A 19,561-nucleotide genomic window follows, 5' to 3' on the forward strand; every position below is an offset into this window, starting at 1 on the left:
CTGTATAAACATGGAAATATCTACAGAGCCATCTCTATAAACATGGAAATATCTACATCGCTATCTGTATAAACATGGAAATAGCCACACCGCTATCTGTATAAACATGGAAATATCTACACCGCCATCTGTAAAAACATGGAAATATCTACACAGTCATCTGTATAAACATTGAAATATCTACACCTCCATCTGTATAAACATGGAAATATCTACACTGCCATCTGTATACACCTGGAAATATCTACACAGCCATCTCTATAAACATGGAAACATCTACACTGCTATCTGTATAAACATGGAAATATCTACAACGCTATCTGTATAAACTTGGAAATATCTACACCACCATCTGTATAAACATAGAAGTACCTACACAGTCATCTGCATAAACACGGAAATATCTACACCACTATCTGTATAAAAATGGAAAATCTACACCGCGATCTGTATAAACATGGAAATATCTACAGAGCCATCTCTATAAACATGGAAATATCTACATCGCTATCTGTATAAACATGGAAATAGCCACACCGCTATCTGTATAAACATGGAAATATCTACACCGCCATCTGTAAAAACATGGAAATATCTACACAGTCATCTGTATAAACATTGAAATATCTACACCTCCATCTGTATAAACATGGAAATATCTACACTGCCATCTGTATACACCTGGAAATATCTACACAGCCATCTCTATAAACATGGAAACATCTACACTGCTATCTGTATAAACATGGAAATATCTACAACGCTATCTGTATAAACATTGAAATATCTGCACCGCTATCTGTATAAACATGGAAATATCTACATCACTATCTGTATTAACATGGAAATATCTACAATGCCATCTGTATATACATGGAAATAACCACACCGCTATCTGTATAAACATGGAAATATCTACACCGCCATCTGAAAAAACATGGAAATAACTACACGGCTACCTGTATAAACATGGAAATGCCTACACCGCTATCTCTATAAACATGGAAATGTTTACACCGCTATCTCTATAAACATGGAATTATCTACATGGCTATGTATATAAACATGGAAATATCTACACCGCCATCTGTATAAATATGGAAATACCTACACTGCTATCTCTATAAACATAGAAATATCTACACAGCTATCTGTTTAAACATTAAAATATCTACATAGCTATCTCTATAAACATGGAAATATCTACACCGCCATCTGTATAAATATGGAAATACCTACACTGCTATCTCTATAAACATAGAAATGTCTACAACGCTATCAGTTTAAACATGGAAATATCTACATGGCTATCTCTATAAACATGGAAATAACTCCACCGCCATCTCTATAAACATGGAAATACCTACACAGTGATCTGTGCAAACATGGAAATACCTACACCTCTATCTGTATTAACGTGGAAATATCTACACTGCCATCTGCATAAACATGGAAATAGCTACAGAGCCATCTCTATAAACATGGAAATATCTGCACTGCTATCTGTATAAACATGGAAATATCTACATCGTTATCTGTGTAAACATGGAAATATCTCGATCGCTATCCCTATAAACATGGAAATATATCCACCGAAATCTCTATAAATATGGAAATATCTACACCACTATCTGTATATCATTGAAATATCTACAATGCCATCTGTATAAACATGGAAACAGCCACACCGCTATCTGTATAAACATGGAAATATCTACACCGACATCTGAATAAACATGGAAATATCTACACCGATATCTCTAAAAATATGGAAATATCTACACCGCTATCTGCATAAACTTGGAAATATGGACACCGCCATCTGTATAAACATGGAAATATCTGCACCGCTATCTGTATAAACATGGAAATATCTACATCGCTATCTGTATTAACATGGAAATATCTACAAAGCCATCTGTATATACATGGAAAAAGCCACAACGCTATCTGTATAAACATGGAAATATCTACACTGCCATCTGTATACACATGGAAATATCAACACAGTCATCTGTATTAACATGGAAATATTACACCGCTATCTCTATAAACATGGAAATACCTACACCGCTATCTGTATAAACATGGAAATATCTACACCACTGTCTGTATAAACATGGAAATATCTACACCGCTATCTGTATAAACTTGGAAACATCTACACCACCATCTGTATAAACATAGAAGTACCTACGCAGTCAACTGCATAAACACGGAAATATCTACAACACTATTTGTATAAACATGGAAATATCTACACCGCGATCTGTATAAACATGGAAATATCTACACAGCCATCTCTTTAAACATGGAAATATCTCCAACGCTATCGTTATAAAACTAGAAATATCTCCACCGCTATCTGTATAAACATGGAAATAACTCCACCGCTATCTTTATAAACATGGAAATATCTACACCGCTATCTGTATAAACATGGACATATCTACAACGCTATCTCCATAAACATGGAAATATCTACACCACTATCTGCATAAACTTGGAAATATTTACACTGCCATCAGAATAAACATGGAAATATCTACACTGCCATCGGCATAAACATGGAAATATCTACACAGCCATCTCTATAAGCATGGAAATTTCTACACTGCTATCTGTATAAACATGGAAATATGTACATCGTTATCTGTGTAAACATGGAAATATCTCGACCGCTATCCCTATAAACATGGAAATATATCCACCGAAATCTCTATAAACATGGAAATATCTACACCACTATCTGTATAAACATCGAAATATCTACAATGCCATCTGTATAAACATGGAAACAGACACACCGCTATCTATATAAACATGGAAATAACTACACCGCCCTCTGAATAAACATGGAAATACCTACACCGATATCTCTAAAAATATGGAAATATCTACACCGCTATCTGCATAAAGCTGTAAATATCTACACTGCCTTCTGTATAAACATGGAAATATCTTCACCGCTATCTGTATAAACATGGAAATATCTCCACCGCTATCTGTATAAACATGGAAATAACTACATCGCTATCTCTATAGACATGGAAATCGCCACACCGCTATCTGTATAAACATGGAAAATCTACACTGCCAACTGTAAAAACATGGAAATATCTACACAGTCATCTTTAGAAACATGAAAATATCTACATCTACATCTGTATAAAAATGGAAATATATACAATGCCATCTGTATACACATGGAAATATCAACACAGCCAACTGTATAAACAAGGAAATATCTAAACCGCTATCTGTATAAACATGGAAATACCTTCACCGCTATCTGTATACACCTGGAAATGTCTACACCGCTCTCTGTATAAACATGGATATATCTACACTGCTATCTGTATAAACTTGGAAATATCTACACCGTCATCAGTATAAACATAGAAACACCTACGCAGTCATCTGTATAAACATGGAAATATCTACACCACTATCCGTATAAACAAGGAAATGTCTACACTACGATCTGTATAAACATGGAAATATCTGCACACCCATCTCTATAAACATGGAAATATCAACATCGCTATCTATATAAACATGGAAATAGCCACACCGTTTTCTGTATAAACAAGGAAATATCTACACCACCATCTGTAAAAACATGGAAATATCTACACAGATATCTGTGTAAACAAGGAATTATCTACACCTCCATCTGTATAAACATGGAAATATCTACACCGCTATCTGTATAAACATGGAAATATCTACACCGCTATCTGTATAAACTTGGGAATATCTACACCACCATCTCTGTAAACATGGAAATATCTCCAACGCTATCGTTATAAGCCTAGAAATATCTCCACCGCTATCTGTATAAACATGGAAATATCTCCACCGCTATCTGTATAAACATGGAAATATCTACACAGCTATCTGTATAAACATGGAAATATCTACAACGCTATATGTATAAACATGGAAATATCTACACTGCTATATGTATAAACATGGAAATAACTACATCGCTATCTGTATAAACATGGAAATAGCCACACCGCTATCAGTATAAACATGGAAATATCTACACCGCCTTGTGTAAAAACATGGAAATATCTACACAGTCATCTGTAGAAACAAGGAAGTATCTACACCTCCATCTGTATAAACATGGAAATAACTACACTGCCATCTGTATATACATTGAAGTATCTACACGGCATTCTGTATATACATGGAAATATCTACACCGCTATCTCTACAAACATGGAAATACCAACACCGCTATCTGTATAAACATGGAAATAACTACACTGATATCTGTATAAACATGGAAATATCTACACCGCTATCTGTATAAACTTGGGAATATCTACACCGCCATCTCTATAAACATGGAAATATCTCCAATGCTGTCGTTATGAACCTAGAAATATCTCCACCGCTATCTGTATAAACATGGAAATATCTACATTGCTATCTGCATGAACATGGAAATACCTTCACAGCCATCTGTATAAACATGGAAATAGCCACACTGCTATCTGTATAAACATGGAAGTATCTACATCGCCATCTGAATGAACATGGAAATACCTACACGGCTCTCTGTATAAATATGGAAATACCTACACCGCTACCTCTATAAACATGGAAATATCTTCACAGCTATCTCTATAAACATGGAAATATCTACACCGCCATCTGCATAAACATGGCAATATCTCCATCGCTATCTGTATAAACATGGAAATATATAAACCACCATCTCTATAAACATGGAAATAACTTCACTGCTATCTGTATAAACATGGAAACATCTACACCGCTATCTGTATAAACATGGAAATATCTACAACGCTATCTGTAGAAATATGGAAATATCTACACCACTATCTCTGTAAATATGGAAATGTCTACACCGCTATCTGTATAAACATGGAAATATCTACATGGTTATCTATATAAACATGGAAATATCTACACCGCCATTTGTATAAACATGGAAATACCTACACAGTCCTCTGTATAAACATGGAAATATCTACACCACTATCTTTATAAACACGGAACTATCTACACTGCCATCTGTATAAACATGGAAATATCTACACCGCCATCTGTATAAATATGGAAATACCTACGCTGCTATCTCTATAAACATAGAAATGTCTACAACGCTATCTGTTTAAACATGGAAATATCTACGTGGCTATCTCTATAAACATGGAAATAACTACACCGCGATCTCTATAAACATGGAAATACCTACACAGTGATCTGTGTAAACATGGAAATACCTACACCTCTATCTGTATTAACGTGGAAATATCTACACTGCCATCTGCATAAACATGGAAATAGCTACAGAGCCATCTCTATAAACATGGAAATATCTACACCGCTATCTGTATAAACATGGAAATATCTACATCGTTATCTGTGTAAACATGGAAATATCTCGATCGCTATCCCTATAAACATGGAAATATATCCACCGAAATCTCTATAAACATGGAAATATCTACACCACTATATGCATATCATGGAAATATCTACAATGCCATCTGTATAAACTTGGAAACAGCCACACCGCTATCTGTATAAACATGGAAATATCTACACCGCCAACTGAATAAACATGGAAATATCTACACAGATATCTCTAAAAATATGGAAATATCTACACCGCTATCTGCATAAACTTGGAAATATCTACACCGCCATCTGTATAAACATGGAAATATCTTCACCGCTATCTGTATAAACATGGAAATATCAGCACAATCTGTATAAACATGGAAATACCTTCATCGCTATCTGCATAAACATGGAAAAACCCACAACGCTATCTGTATAAACATGGAAATATCTTCACCGCCATCTGTAAAAACATGGAAACATCTACACAGTCATCTGCAGAAACATGGAAATATCTACACCTCCGTCTGTATAAACATGGAAATATCAACACTGCCATCTGTATACACATGGAAATATCAACACAGTCATCTGTATTAACATGGAAATATCTACACCGCTATCTCTATAAACATGGAAATACCTACACCGCTATCTGTATAAACATGGAAATATCTACATCGCTGTCGGTATAAACATGGAAATATCTACACCGCTATCTGTATAAACTTGGAAATATCTACACCACCATCTGTATAAACCTAGAAGTACCTACACAGTCAACTGCATAAACACGGAAATATCTACAACACTATTTGTATAAACATGGAAATATCTACACCGCGATCTGTATAAACATGGAAATATCTACACAGCCATCTCTATAAACATGGAAATATCTTCAACGCTATCGTTATAAACCTAGAAATATCTCCACCGCTATCTGTATAAACATGGAAATATCTCCACCTCTATCTGTATAAACAAGAAAATATCTACACCGCTATCTGTATAAACATGGAAATATCTACAACGTTATCTCCATAAACATGGAAATATCTACACCACTATCTGCATAAACTTGGAAATATCTACACTGCCATCAGAATAAACATGGAAATATCTACACTGCCATCGGCATAAACATGGAAACATCTACACAGCCATCTCTATAAGCATGGAAATATCTACACTGCTATCTGTATAAACATGGAAATATGTACATCGTTATCTGTGTGAACATGCAAATATCTCGACCGCTATCCCTATAAACATGGAAATATATCCACCGCAATCTCTATAAACATGGAAATATCTACACCACTATCTGTATAAACATGGAAATATCTACAATTCCATCTGTATAAACATGGAAACAGCCACACCGCCATCTGAATAAACGTGGAAATATCTACACCGCTATCTGTATAAATATGGATATATCTACACCGCTCTCTCTATAATCATGGAAATATCTGCACCGCTACCTGTATAAACATGGAAATAACTACACCGCTATCTCTATAAACATGGAAATATGTACACCGCTATCTGCATAAACTTGGAAACATCTACTCCGCCATCTGTATAAACATGGAAATATCTCCACCGCTATGTGTATAAAGATGGAAATACCTACACAGCCATCTGTATAAACCTGGAAATATCTACAACGCTATCACTATGAACATGGAAATAGCTTCACCGCTATCAATATGAACATGGAAATATCTACACTGCTATCGGTATAAACATGGAAATATCTACACCACTATCTGTATAAACGTGGAAATACATACACCGCCATCTCTATAAACATGGAAATATATCCACCGCTATTTGTATAAACTTGGAAATATATCCACCGCTATCTGTATAAACATGTAAATATGTACACTGCTATCTGTATAAACATGGAAATATCTACATCGCTATCTGTATAAACTTGGAAATATCTACACCGCTATCTGTATACATATGGAAATATCTACACTGCCATCTCTATAAACATTTAAATGTCCACACCGCTATCTGTATCAACATGGAAATATCTACATGGCTATCTCGATATACATGGAAATATCTACACCGCCATCTGTATTAACATGGAAATACCTACACAGTCATCTGTATAAACATGGAAATATCTACACCACTATCTGTATAAACATGGAAATATCTACACTGCCATCTGTGTATGCATGGAATTATCTACACAGCCATCTCTACAAACCTGGAAATATCTACATCGCTATCTGTAAAAACATGGAAATAGCCACACCGCTATCTGTATAAACAAGGAAATATCTACACCGCCATCTATTAAAACATGTAAATATCTACACAGTCATCTGTATAAACATGGAAGTATCTACACTTCCATCTGTATAAATATGGAAATATCTACACTGCCATCTGTATAGACATGGAAATATCTACACAGCCATGTATAAACCTGGAAATGTCTTCACCGCTATGTCTATAAACATGGAAATAACTACACCGCTATCTGTATAAACATGGAAGTATCTACACCGCTATCTATATAAAATGGAAATATCTACACCGCCATCTCTATGAACATAGAAATATATCCACCGCTATCGGTATAAACATGGAAGTATCTACACCGCCATCTGAATAAACATGGAAATACCCTCAGGGCTATCTGTATAAGTATGGAAATATCTACACCGCTATCTCTATAAACATGGAAATATCTACACAGCTATCTCTATAAACATGGAAATACCTACACCGCCATCTGAATAAACTTGGAAATACCCTCAGGGCTATCTGTATAAGTATGGAAATATCTACACCGCTATCTCTATAAACATGGAAATATCTACACAGCTGTCTCTATAAACATGGAAATACCTACACCGCCATCTGCATAAACATGCATATATCTCCACCGCTATCTGTATAAACATGGAAGCATCTACACCGCCATCTGAATAAACATGGAAATACCTACATAGCTATCTGTATAAAATTGGAAATATCTACACCGCTATCTCTATAATCATGGAAGTATCTACAACGCCAACTGTATAATCATGGAAATATTTACACCGCAATCTGTATAAACAAGAAGTATCTACACCACTATCTATATAAACATGGAAATATCTACACCGCCATCTCTATAAACATGGAAATATATCCACCGCTATCTGTATAAACATGGGAATATCTACACCGCCATCTGTATAAACTTGGAAATATCTACACCGCTATCTGTATACCTATGGAAATATCGGCACCGCCATCTCTATGAACACGGAAATGTCTACACCGCTATCTGTAGAAAAATGGAAATATGTACATGGCTATCTCTATATACATGGAAATATCTACACCACCATCTGTATAAACATGGAAATACCTACACAGTCATCTGTAAAAACATGGAAATATCTACATCGCTATTGGTATAAACATGGAAATAAACACACCGCTATCTGTTTAAACATGGAAATATCTACACCGCCATCTGTAAAAACATGGAAATATCTACACAGTCATCTGTATATACATGGAAGTGTCTACACATCCATCTGTATAAACATGGAAATATCTACACTGCCATCTGTGTACACATGGAAATATCTACACAGCCATCTGTATAAAAATGGAAATATCTACAATGCTATCTCTAAGAACATGGAAATACCTACACCGCTATCTGTATAAACATGGAAATATCTACACCGCTATTTGTATAAACATGGAAATATCTACACCGCTATCTGTATAACCCTGGAAATATCAACACCGCCATCTCCATAAACATGGAAATACATCCACCGCTATCTCTATATACATGGAAATACCTCCACCGCTATCGGTATGAACATGGAAATATCTACACCGCTATATTTATAAACATGGAAATATCTACACCGCTATCTGAATAATCTTGGAAATATCTACACCGCTATCTGTATATATATGGAAATATCTGGACCGCCATCTCTGTAAACATGGAAATGTCTACACCGCTATCTGTATAAAGATGGAAATATCTACACCGCTATCTGTATAATCTTGGAAATATCAACATCGCTGTCTGTACTAACATGGAAATAGCCACACAACTATCTGTATAAACATGGAAATATCTACACCGCCTTCTGTAAAAACATGGAAATATCTCCACAGTCATCTGTGTAAACATGGAAATATCTACACCTCCATCTGTATAAACATGGAAATATCTACACGACCATATGAATACACTTGGAAATATCTACACAGCCATCTGTATAAACATGGAAATATCTACACCGCTATCTCTATAAACTTGGAAATACCTACACCGCTATCAGTATAAACATGGAAATATCTACACTGCTATCTGTATAAACATGGAAATAACCACACCGCTATCTGTATAAACATGGAAATATCTACAACGCCATCTTTAAAAACATGGAAATATCTACACAGTCATCTGTATAAACATGGAAATATGTACACCTCCATCTGTATAAACATGGAAATATCTGCACTGCCATCTGTATACAGATGGAAATATCTACATAGCCATCTGTATAAACATGGAAATATCTACACCGCTATCTCTATAAACATGGAGATACCTACACTGCTATCTGTATATACATGGAAATATCTACAACGCTATCTGTTTAAACATGGAAATATCTACACCGCTATCAGTATAAACCTGGAAATATCTACACCGCCATCTCTATAAACATGGAAATATCTCCACCGCTATCTGTATGAACATGGAAATATCTCTTCCGCTATCAGTATAAACATGGAAATATCTCCACCGCTATCTGTATAAACATGGATATATCTACACCGCTATCTTTAATAACTTGGAAATATCTACACCGCTATCATTATAAATATGGAAATATCTACACCGCTATCTCTATATACATGGAAATATTTACACCGCTGTCTGTAAAAACATGGAAATATCTACATGGCTATCTCTATAAACTTGGAAATATCTACACCGCCATCTGTATAAACGTAGAAATAACTACACAGTCATCTGTATAAACATGGAAATATCTACACCACTATCTGTATAAACATGGAAATATCTACACTGCGATCTGTATAAACATGGAAATATCTACACAGCCATTTCTATAAACATGGAAATATCCACATCGCTATCTGTATAAAAATGGAAATGGCTACACCGCTATCTGCATAAACATGTAAATACATCCACCGCAATCAGTATTAACACGGAAATACCTACACAACTATCGGTATAAACATGTAAATAACTACACCACTATCTGTATAAACATGGAAATATCTACACCGCTATCTGTATAAACATGGAAATATCTACATCGTTATCTGTATAAACATGGAAATATCTCGACCGCTATCTGTATAAACATGCAAATAACTCCACCGCTATCTCTACAAACATGGAAATATCTACACCGCTATCTGTATAAACATGGAAATATCTACATCGCGATCTGTATAAACATGGAAATAGCCACACCGCTATGTCTATAAACATGGAGATATCTACACCGCCATCTGTAAAAACATGGAAATATCTACACATTCATCTGTATAAACATGGAAATATCTACACGGCCATGTGTAAACACTTAGAAATATCTACACAGCCATCTGTATAAACATGGAATTATCTACACGGCTATCTCTATAAACATGGAAATACCTACACCTCTGTCAGTATAAACATGGAAATACACCGCTATCTGTATAAACATGGAAATAGCCAGACCGCAATGTGTATAAACATGGAAATATCTACACCGCCATCTCTCAAAACATGGAAATATCTATACAGTCATCTGTATAAACATGGAAATATCTACAACACTATCTCTATATATTTGGAAATACCTACACCGCTATCTGTATAAACATGGAAATATCTACACCGCTATCTGCATAAACATGGAAATATCTACACAGCTATCTGTATAAACATGGAAATATCTACACCACGATCTGTATGAACTAGGAAATCCCTACACTGCCATCTGTATAAATATGGAAACATCTCCACCGCTATGTGTATAAACACGGAAATATCTCCACCGCTATCTGTATAAACATGGAAATATCTACACCGCTATCTCTATAAACATGGAAATATCTACACCGCTATCTGAATAAACATAGAAATACCTACACCGCTATCTCTACAAACATGGAAATATCTACACCGCTATCTGTATAAACATGGAAATATCTACACCGCTATCTCTATAAACGTGGAAATATCAACACAGCTATCTGTATAAACATTTAAATATCTACACTGGCATTTGTATAAACATGGAAATATCTACACAGCCATGTCTAAAAACCTGGAAATATCTACATCGTAATATGTACAAACATGGAAATAGCCACACCGATATCTGTATAAACATGGAAATATCTACACCGCCATCTGTAAAAACATGGAAATATCTACAGACTCACCTGTAGAAATATGGAAGAAACTCCACCTCCAACTGCGTAAACATGGAACTATCTACACTGCTATCTGCATAAACATGGAAATACCTACACTGATATCTCTACAAACATGGAAATATCTACATCGTTATCTGTATAAACATGGAAATATCTACACCGGATCTGTATAAACATGGAAATATCTACACTGCTATCTGTATAAACATGGAAATATCTACACCGCTATCTGTATAAATATGGAAATAACTACACCGCTATCTCTATAAACATGGAAATGTCTACACCGCTATCTGTATAAACATGGAACTATCTAAACCGCTATCTCTATAATCATGGAAATATCTACATCGCCATCTGTTTAAACATGGAAATATCTACACAGTCATCTGTATAAACATGGAAATATCTACACCACCATCTCTTTAAACATGGAAATATCTACACTGCCATTTGTATAAACAATGAAATACCTACACAGCCATCTGTATAAACATGGAAATACCTACACCGCCATCTCTATAAATATGGAAACATCTACACCGCAATGTCTAAAAACATGGAAATATCCACACGGCCATCTCTATAAACATGAAAATATCTACACCGCCATCTCCATAAACATGAAACTATCTACAACGCCATCTGTATAAACGCGGAAATATCTACACTGCTATCTGTATAAACATGGAAATATCTACAACACCATCTCTATAAACATGGAAATATCTACACTGCCATCTCTATAAACATGAAAATATCTACACCGCCATCTACATAAACATGGAACTAACTACACCGCCATCTGTATAAATACGGAAATATCTACAACGCTATCTGTACAAACTTGGAATTATCTCCACTGCCATCTATATAAAGATGGAAATATCTACACTGCGATCAGTATAAATATGGACATATCTACACCGCTATCTGTATAAACATGGAAATACCAACAACGCTATCTGTATAAACAAGGAAATATATACACCGCTATCTGTATACACATGGAATATCTACCCCACTATCTCTATAAACATGGAAATAACTACACTGCCATCTCTATACACATGGAAATATCTACACCGCCATCTTCGTGAACATGGAAATACCTACACCGTTATCTGTTTAAACATGGAAATATCTACACCGCTATCTGTATAAACATGGAAATATCTACGCCACAATCTGTATAACCTTGGAAATATCTACACCGCTATCTGTATACATATGGAAATATCTACACCGCCATCTCTATAAACATGGAATTGTCTACACCGCTATCAGTATAAACATGGAAATATCAACATGGCTATCCCTATGTACATGGAAATATCTACAACGCCCTCTGTATAAACATGGAAATACCTACACAGTCGTCTGTATAAACATGGAAATATCTACACCACTATCTGTATAAACATGAAAATATCTACACTGCCATCCGTATAAACATGGAAATATCTACACAGCCATCTCTAGAAACCTGGAAATATCTACTTTGCTATCTGTATAAACATGGAAAGAGCCACACCGCTGTCTGTATAAACATGGAGATATCTACACAGCCATCTGTAAAAGCATGGAAATATCTACACAATCATCTGTATAAACATGGAAGTATCTATAACTCCATCTGTATAAACATGGAAATATCTACACTGCCATCTCTATACACATGGTAATATCTTCACAGCCATCTGTATAAACCTGGAAATATGTACACCGCTATCTCTATAAACATGGAAATAACTACACCGCTATCTGCGTAAACATGGAAATATCTACACCGCTATCTGTATAAATATGGAAATATCTATGCCCCTATCTGCATAAACTTGGAAATATTTACACCGACATCTCTATAAACATAGAAATATTTCCACCGCTATCTGTATAAACCTGGAAATATCTCCACTGCTATCTGTATAAACATGGAAATATCTCCACCGCTATCTGTATAAACATGGAAATATCTACACCGCTATCTGTGTAAACATGGAAATATCTACATCGCTATCTGAACAAACATGGAAATATCTACACTGCCATCTGTGTAAACATGGAAATAGCCACACCGCTATCTGTACAAACATGGAAGTATCAACACCACCATCTGAATAAACATGGATATATCTACACCATTATCTGTATAAACATGGAAATATCTACAATGCTATCTGTATATATATTGAAATATCTTCACAGCTATCTCTATAAACATGGAAATGTCTACAACGCTGTCTGTATAAACGTGGAAATATCTACATGGGTATCTCTATAAACATGGAAATATCTACACCGCCATCTGTATAAACATGTAAATAACTACACACTCATCTGTATAAACATGGAAATATCTACACCACTATCTGTATAAAAATGGAAATATCTTCACTGACATCTGTATAAACATGGAAATATCTACACAGTCATCTCTATAAACATGGAAATATCTGCATCGCTATCTGTACAAACATGGAAATAGCCACACCGCTATCTCTATAAACATGGAAATATCTACACCGCCATCTGTAAAAACATGGAAATATCTACACAATCATCTGTATAGATATGGAAGTATCTACACCTCCATCTGCATAAACATGGAAATATTTACACTGCCATCTGTATACACATGGAAATATCTACACCGCCATCTGTATAAACCTGGAAATATCTGCAACGCTATCTCTATGAACATGGAAATACGTACAACACTATCTTTATAAAACTGTAAATATCTACACCACTATCTGTATAAACATGGAAATATCTACACCGCTATCTGTATAATTGTGGAAATATCTACACCGCCATCTCGAAAAACATGGAAATATATCCACCGCTATCTGTATAAATGTGGAATTATCTCCACCGTTCTCTGCATAAACATGGAAATATGTACACCGCTATCTGTATATACATGGAAATATCTACACCGCCATCTGTATAAACTTGGAAATATCTACACCGCTATCTGTATACATATCGAAATATCTACACGGCTATCTCTATAAACATGGAAATGTCTACACCGCTATCTGTATAAACATGGAACTATCTACATGGCTATCTCCATATGCATGGAAATGTCCACACCGCCAAATGTATAAACATGGAAATATCTACAAAGTCGTCTATATAAACATGGAAATATCTACACCACTATATGTATGAGCATGGAAATATCTACATGGCTATCTCTATATAGATGGAAATATCTACACCACGTCTGTTTAAACATGGAAATATTACACAGTCATCTGTATAAACATGGAAATACCTACACCTCCATCAGTTTAAACATGGAAATATCTACACCGCTATCTCTATAAACGTGGAAATATCTACACAGCTATCTGTATAAACATGGAAATAAGTACACTGGCATTTATATAAACATGGAAATATCTACACAGCCATGTCTATAAACCTGGAAATATCTACATCGCAAACTGTATAAACATGGAAATAGCCACACCGCTCTCTGAATAAACATGGAAATATCTAGAACGCCATCTGTAAAAACATGGAAATATCTACACAGTCACCTGTATAAACATGGAAGTATCTACACCTCCAACTGTATAAACATGGAAATATCTGCTCTGCCATGTGTTTACACATGGAAATATCTACACAGACATCTGTATAAATCTGGAAATATCTACACCGCTATCTCTATGAACATGGAAATATCTACACTGCTACCTGTATAAACCTGGATATATCTACACCGCTATCCGTGTAAACATGGAAATATCTACACTGCTATCTGTATAAACTTGGAAATATATACACCGCCGTCTCTATAAACATGGAAATATATCCACCGATATCTGTATAAACATAGAAATATTTACACCGCTATCTGTATAAACTCGTAAATATCTACACCGCTATCTGTATACATATGGAATTACCTACACCGCCATCTCTATAAACATGGAAATGTCTACACCGCTATCTGTATAAACATGGGAATATTTACACCACTATCTGTATAAACATGGAAATATCTACACTGCCATCAGTGTAAACTTGGAAATATTTACACAGCCATCTCTATAAATATGGAGATATCAACATCGCTATCTGTATAAACATGGAAATAGCCACACCGCTATCAGTATAAACATGGAAATATCTACTCCGCCATCTGTAAAACATGGAAATATCTACACAGTCATCTGTATAAACATGGAAATATCTACACTGCCATCCGTATACACATGGAAATATCTACACAGCCATCTGTATAAACCCTGAAATATCTACACCGCTATCTCTATAAACATGGAAATACCTACATCGTTATCTGTATAAACATGGAAATATCTACACCGCTCTCTGTAAAAACATGGAAATATCAACACCGCTATCTATAAAAATGGAAATAACTACACCGCTTTCTCTTTAAACTTGGAAATATCAACAGCGCCATCTCTATAAACATGGAAATATATCCACCGCTATCTGTATAAACAGGGAAATATCTCCAACGCTATCTGCATAAACATGGAAATATCTCCACCGCTATCTGTATAAACATGGAAATATCTACATCGCTATCGGCATATACATGGAAATACCTTCACTGCCATCTGTACAAACATGGAAATAGCCACACCGCTATCTCTATAAACATGGAAATATCTACACCGCCATCTGAACAGACATGGAAATATCTACACCGCCATCTGCATAAACATGGAAATATATACACCGCTATCTGTATAAACATGGAACTATCTACACCGCTATCTGTATAAATATGGAAATATCTACTCCGCTATCTATAAACATGGAAATATCTACACCGCTATCTCTATAAACATGGAAATATCTACACAGCTATCTCTATAAACATGGAAATATCTACACCGCCATCTGTATAAACATGGAAATATATACACCACCATCTGTATAAACATGGAAATAACTACACCGCTATCTGTATAAACATGGAAATATCTACACCGCGATCTGTATAAATATGGAAATATCTACACCGCTATCTCTATAAACATGGAAATGACTACACCATTATCTGTATAAACATGGAATTACCTACACAGTCATCAATATAAATATGGAAATATCTACACCACTATCTGTATAAACATGGAAATATCTACTCTGCCATTTTTATAAACATGGAAATAACTACACAGCCATCTCTATAAACATGGAAATATATACACAGTCATCTGTATAAACATGGAAATAAGTACACCGCTATCTGTATAAACATGGAAATATCACCCCCTCTTTCTGTATAAACATGGAAATATCTACACCGCTATTGGTATAACCATGGAAATATCTACATCGCTATCTGCGTAAACATGGAAATATCTACACCGCTATCTGTATAAATATGGAAATATCTACACCGCTATCTCTATAAACATGGAAATATCTTCACAGCTATCTCTATAAACATGGAAATATCTGCACCGCCATCTGTATAAACATGGAGATATCTACACCTCCATCTGTATAAACATGGAAATCTATACACCACCATCTGTATAAATATGGAAATAACTACACCGCTATCTGTATAAACATGGAAATATCTACAACGCTATCTACATAAATATGAAAATATCTACACCGCTATCTCTATAAACATGGAAATGTCTACACTACTATCTGTATAAACATGGAAATATCTACACCGCCATCTGTAAAAACATGGAAATACCTACACAATCATCTGTATAAATATGGAAATACCAACACCTCCATCTGTATAAACATGGAAATATCTACACTGCCATCTGTATACACATGGAAATATCTACACAGCCATTAGCATAAACATGGAAATATCTACACCGCTATCTCTATATACATGGAAATACCTACGCCACTATCTGTATAAACATGGAAATACCTTCACCGCCATTTGTAAAAATATGGAAATATCTTCACCGCCATCTGTAAAAATATGGAAATATCTACACAGTCATCAGTATAAACATCGAAGTATCTACACATCCAAGTGTATAAACATGGAAATATCTGCACTGCCATCTCTATACACATGGAAATATCTACACAGACATCTGTATGAACCTGGAAATATCTACACCGCTATCTCTATGAACATGGAAATACCGACACCGCTATCTGTATATACATGGAAATATCTACACTGCTGTCTGTATGAACATGGAAATATCTACAACGCTATCTGTATAAACTTGGAAATATCTACAACGATATCTCTATGAACATGGAATCACCTACACAGCCATCTGTATAAACATGGAAATATCTGCACTGCCAACTCTATAAACATGGAAATATCTACATCGCTATCGGTATAAACATGGAAATAGCCACACCGCAATCTGTCTAAACATGCAAATATCTACATCGCCAACTGTAAAAACATGGAAGTATCTACACAGTCGTCTGTATAAACTTGGAAATATCTACACCTCCATCTGTATAAACATGGAAATATCTACACTGTCATCTGTATACGCATGGAAATATCTACACAGCGATCTGTATAAACTTGGAAATATCTACACCGCTATCTGTATACATATGGAAGTATCTACACCGCCATCTCTAAACATGGAATTGTCTACACCGCCATCTGTATAAACATGGAAATATCTACATGGCTATCTCCATATACATGGAAATATCTACACCGCCATCTGTATAAACATGGAAATAACTACACAGTCGTCTGTATAAACGTGAAAATATCTACACCACTATCTCTATAAACATGGAAATAACTACACTGCCATCTGTATAAACATGGAAATATCTACACAGCCATCTCTATAAACCTGGATATACCGACACCGCTATCTCCATAATCATGGAAATACCTACACCGCTATCTCTATAAACAATGGAAATATCTACACCGCTATCTGTATAAAATTGCAAATATGTACACCACCATCTCTATAAACATGGAAATATCTCCACAGCTATCTGTATAAACATGGAAATAAATACATCGCTATCAGTATAAACATGCAAACATCTGCACTGCTAACTGTATAAACATGGAAATATCTGCACCGCTATCTGTATAAACCTGGAAATATGTGCATCGCTATCTGTATAAACATGGAAATACCTACACAGTCATCTGTATAAACATGGAAATATCTACACCACTGTCTGTATAATCAAGGAAATATCTACCGTGCCATCTGTATAAACATGGAAATATCCACACCTCCAACTGTATAAACGTGGAAATAACTCCACTGCCATCTTTATACATATGGAAATATCTACACAGCCATCTGTATAAACATGGAAATACCTACACCACAATCTGTATAAACATGGAAATAACTCCACGGCTATCTGTAGAAACATGGAAATATCTACAACGCTCTCTGAATAAACATGGAAACATCTACACCGCTATCTGTATAAATATGGAAATATCTCCACCGCTATCTGTAGAAACAAGGAAATATCTACATCGCTATCTGTATAAACATGGAAATATCTACACCGCTATCTCTATAAAGATGGAAATATCTACACCGCTATCTTTATAAACATGGAAATATCTGCACTGCTATCTGTATAAACCTGGAAATATCTTTAACACTATCTGTGTAAACATGGAAATATCTACACAGCTATCTGTGTAAACAAGGAAATATGTACACAGCTCTCTGTGTAAAGATGGTAATATCTACACCGCAATCTG

This window comes from Pan paniscus, chromosome 7, assembly GCF_029289425.2.
Source record: "Pan paniscus chromosome 7, NHGRI_mPanPan1-v2.0_pri, whole genome shotgun sequence".
Lineage (NCBI taxonomy): Eukaryota > Metazoa > Chordata > Mammalia > Primates > Hominidae > Pan > Pan paniscus.